This window comes from Petaurus breviceps, unplaced genomic scaffold (assembly GCF_028583685.1).
Source record: "Petaurus breviceps papuanus isolate PSGF00001 unplaced genomic scaffold, PetGlider_PUasm1.0 208, whole genome shotgun sequence".
Taxonomy (NCBI): domain Eukaryota; kingdom Metazoa; phylum Chordata; class Mammalia; order Diprotodontia; family Petauridae; genus Petaurus; species Petaurus breviceps.
This window is the reverse complement of record NW_027185852.1, coordinates 7213852-7218247: the sequence shown is the minus strand read 5'-3', so window position 1 is coordinate 7218247 and position 4396 is coordinate 7213852.

The window sequence follows — 4396 nt, the reverse complement described above, 5'->3', positions numbered from 1 at the left end:
ATTTCATAGATGTAGGAAAATACTAAGTGTTGAAAAGTAGCCAGCCTTTACATAGCACTTTAATGTTTGCAAAGAAGGGACTTTACAAATATTGTCTCATTTGATCCTCACAACAACCCTGGAAGGTAGATGCTATTCTTATCATCCCCATTTTACATTTGAGGAAACTGAGGCAAACAGAAGTTAAGTGACTTGACCAGGATCACACAACTAGTAAGTGTCTTCCTGACTCTGGGCCCAGCGCTCTATCCACTGAGCCACCAGCTGCCTCCACAGGTACAGATTGATGACTTCTATATAAATTAAGCATTTTTGAGACTTGTCTTGGAGCACTGAAAGCTTTTAACTAACTTTGGGGTTTTTCTTTTCAGAGGGGGGGGAGACAGGGCAATTGGGGTTAAGTGACTTGCCCAAGATCACATGGCTCGTAATTGTTAAATGTCTGAGGCCGGATTTGAACTCAGGTCTTCCTGACTCCAGGGCTGGTGCTCTATTCACTGCACCACCTTATGATTGCCCCTTATGACTAACTTTGGGCAACTTATTTCACTTCTTTGGGACTCAGTTTCCTCAACTATAAAATGATGTGACTGGACTAGATGACCTCTAAGATCAGTTTCAACTTTAAATCTATGATCCCTTGACCCCTGGTCATACAGTATTTATCACAGGCAGGGCTTGAACCCAGGTTTTCCTGAGTGCTCTAGAACATCACCACAATCCTTTCTAGAGCCCAAATCTAGAGCTGGAAGAGACCACAGAGGTCATCACATAAGTGGTGAGTATCCCAGGTGATCATCGTCTCTACCCTGATTGGACACTAACAAAAACCAGAATGAACAGAGTTAGACTTGCCTGAGTCAAAGGACTGAGTCTGTCCCTTTAAGCTGTGTGACCATAGAATATCTGTAAGATTGTTTTCTCACCTATCAAGTGGGTTAAATAGAGCCCTGCCTACTGTAATGTTAATGGGATTTAAGATCTTATACTTCTGTTAAAAGGCCTCACATGGAGCCCATTAAGAGAAGCTTGCTTAAGGGAGGCTTGCTGGTAGGAAGGCTTTTATACCTTTTGTTAATTTTTAATTAGGCACTGAGTCAGAGGGTTGTGATGCCCTCTAGCTCTAAAAAGGGTATATATACTCTGAGGTTAGCATTTTGCTTGGGGGCTTCCTCATTGGAAGAGTGTTCTTGTGATCTGACCAGCTGAGGCTCTGGGTAGCTGTTAAGCAGCCACCTGGCTTTGAAAAATTCAGATGTTGGTACTTCTCTCTTTGGTAACTATGTATGTATTACCTTGGTCAGATAGTTGAATCTGTCTATTGATCTGTGCTAATTTCTCAGACAAGTTAGAAGCTTTGTCTGTTGGTCTTTATTTCTCTGCTTGTATTTTCTCTATTTTCTTTGATTGGATTTTCTCTGAAGTTCAGGGTGTTGATTTTTCCCCTGAACTAACAAATGTAATTTAAAAAGATTTTTGACCCCTTGAACAGCTGTCTTTCCTAGAACCTGTGTCAGCAGCTATCCTGGGGATGCCAGTGTGGTTATTGCTACACATACCTAAAGCAGGTTAGTGATGAGTCTTCAATGAAAACAAACACACAAAGTGCTTGACAAATGCTAGAGAGAAGATAGGAAGTACATTAAATGTACTTCCCCAGACTTGTCAAAGTCACTTTATACAGCATTAGCAAGTTCAGTGCTTGACTGTTGGTGAATGTAGACGAGAGAAACATTGTCTAGAAAAATCTAAGCAAAGTGTTGGTCTTCATGTAGAGAGCCCCAGATTCCATAGCATAAATCACTAATTTCTTGCAATGGACATTTTACTACAAGAAAAACATTCAGCTTGTTCAAGACGAGTTGAGAAGAATAGACACAAAGAAGACATTGATTCATACAAATTTATGCTGGAAATAATTGCTCTCAGGTCAGAAACTGCCTGGAACAAAGGGCCCAGTTTACCAATTTGGGGAGGCTCTGATACCTATGGGCTTGAGTTCCTGCCTAGTATCCTGGTGACCTCATCCAGCTGGGAAGCCTGGTGTTATAGCTACTTGCAAGCATGGTGGTCATGCTGTCGTGTGGTGCCTTCCAAAGGAAACTTTGGTAGCAGCGATGGGTAAGTCACATATCCCTTTTTGAAGCTTTGTTCATGTCATTTGCTCTGTGTATCACAGTTATTTCCTGAAAACCTACTCCTATCTCCAGACTTTCCACCCACCCACCAACCCACTGAGCCCTCCCAGGGAAAATAGAAGTGATCCAATACGACAGCGTAGCCACCATTCTGATCCTAAGTCCCCGCCTCTCCAAGAGAGAGAAGTGGGTTTTATTCTCTTCTCCTGGACCAAGATTGACCACTAAACTTACTCAATATGGTCATGCACACACATGTATGCACACATATACATACATATATGCATGTAAATCATATGTGGATAGGTGGGTGTCTTTTACTCTAGAGGACCAAAATGCCATCACTATGTTAGAGTCAAGGTACAACATGTCTGACTGTGGCTGAACAGACCAATCTGCTCTTGGAAGGCTCTTCCACAGGTGGGGCACAAATTGTCCATATGAACATTTGGGTGAATTGTCTAAACTTGCGCATCTCCCACATTTCCTTTGGGCTACTTCAGTCTTGCTTTGCTCATAGAGCACAGCACCTTTTCTGACAAGGGCAGTGTCTCCCATGTCATGCAATCAATTCCAAAGTTCTTCAGAGAATTGTAAATACATGTAAGGTATACATACACAGACATGTATGTGTGTATACACATATCTCTTTACAATTATAATCTTTCTATACATTATTCTCCTCTAGAAATATCATCAAATTCAACACTGAGCCCAATATTAGTTATATTGATGTTCAGCCTACTATATTCAAAGCCTTTTCTTACACAAAAAGGAAGGAGTCAATATATAGATTGTGTTTTGTTTGACCTTGCTATTTTATTACAAGGGGGTCTATTTTTCTTCTCCTTTTTTGTGGGGATTGGGAGAAAGGAAGGGTTGGAAGAAGGGAGGGAGGGAGAGAGAGATCAAATACTTGGTAGTTGAAAAAAAATTTTTAAAGAAAGCACATTGAAATGGAAATTTATTGCTGTATATTTTGAATCCTCTCACACTCTGCTGTGTACATGGAAATACTTTTTTTCTTTCCTTATTTTGTATTATTTTAGTATTTAAATTTGTTTCTTTTATCTTTTCTCATTTTGTATTTAAGTTTAAAATAAAATTTACAAAAAAAGGAAACACTAGCATTGGAATCAGTAAGGTGTGGGTTCAGATCTCAGTTCTGACACTAGCTGTGACTGAACAAATCATTTTACTTTTTAGGTCTCAGTTTCTTTACCTGCAAAATGGGGAATGAGATTTTATGGTCTATAAGATTCCTTCAGCTCTCAGTCTGTGGCTCTATGATATAAAAAGAGAGGCATGTAGCTGTATGTATTGCTTATGGATGTGGTGGGTATGTGTCCACGTGAGTTTGTCTAAATGTGGTTTGTGCAGAGACTTTCACAGATATTTTGGGATCTCACCCAAGCTCTCAAAGGGGGCTTTTGATTCTCACTTGGGAGGAAGAGAAGAGGCCACAAGGCTGACCACTGTGCTGTCCTCAGAGAGGGGGTACTGGACTAGAATTACATCTATCTGTCATCTCAAATATTGTTAGTCTAGGGGAATGCTTTTCCCCCTTAGGTTCAAACCATTTTCTGGTCACTGCCCTTTAAAGGTAAAGAGATATCCCAGAATTCTTTACCCCTTCCCACCAAATACTAGTTACACAAAAGATCATCATCAATAATGAGTGATAATTAAGTCTATTAATTATAGACTATTAAGTCTATTAAGATAATTAAGTCTATAATAATAAAGTCTATTGAACAAGTAGAAAGCAGAGCAGACAGCAGAGAAGTTATATAGATTATACATACAGAGTGAATGAACTTTCCTACTGGAAATAAATGATCTTAGCTCAACCAAGAGAGACAGAATATGGAATCCCAATACCTTTTTATTTATTTGTTTGAGACTACATCTCCCTTTTTAGCCTAGGCTAGAAGTATGTCAGTCACTACTGTTCAGCAGGGAAGTTTTGACTGCTCTATTTCTGATTTGGATCAGTTTGGCCCTTTTTAGACAGTCTGGCGCCTCCTTGATGCTGGGGACTCACCATTTTGGTGCCAAACTTAGTGTGGACACCTCATTGGCTCCTTTGCCCAATGCAGCTTGGAACTTTCAATCTCAAATGCAGCCGGCCTCCCCAGTAGCAGAAATTACAGACATGTGCCACCATGCCCGGAAAATCCAGGATATGATGAGGAGATGGCTTTTCTCTACACGTCTACTTTCCAAAATCCATTGTCTCCCTTTCTCTCTCTGTCTCT